The sequence below is a fragment of the Zootermopsis nevadensis genome, unplaced genomic scaffold, assembly GCF_977971745.1.
Source record: "Zootermopsis nevadensis isolate Lab colony 2312 unplaced genomic scaffold, Znev_1.0 Znev_ptg000002l, whole genome shotgun sequence".
Classification (NCBI taxonomy): Eukaryota; Metazoa; Arthropoda; class Insecta; order Blattodea; family Termopsidae; genus Zootermopsis; species Zootermopsis nevadensis.
This window is the reverse complement of record NW_028259134.1, coordinates 22,847,077-22,847,540: the sequence shown is the minus strand read 5'-3', so window position 1 is coordinate 22,847,540 and position 464 is coordinate 22,847,077.

The window sequence follows — 464 nt, the reverse complement described above, 5'->3', positions numbered from 1 at the left end:
TCCTAAAAACATGTAACTTTACTTTAATTTTAAAATGCTGAAAAGATGCCTGAAAATTTTTTTAAGTGTATTATCAAGTATTTTACTGCTTTCAACACACTTAACTATAAAGTTACACCCAAATTAATAAAATCTTCTCGGACAATCAGCCACGTCAACTGGTTTCGGGAACCAACTCTGTCCCCATCATCAGCGTTCTGTGTAAAATAACACAGGCAGCTTCCGAGGTATCCAGTCACATCAGAACCCTGATGATTGGGACAGGGTTGGTGCCCGAAACGTCGGTTTACTACGGTAACCAGTTGACGCGGCAGATTGCCCGAGAAGATTTTATTCGATGTACTCGCCGCGAAAGCCTCAAACCCTATACATCCAAATTGCACAAAATTATAATGTGATATAAATTAATGTAATGTAGTGAACACACTTGGTTATAAATAGCATCCCGTAAGGTCGAAAATCCC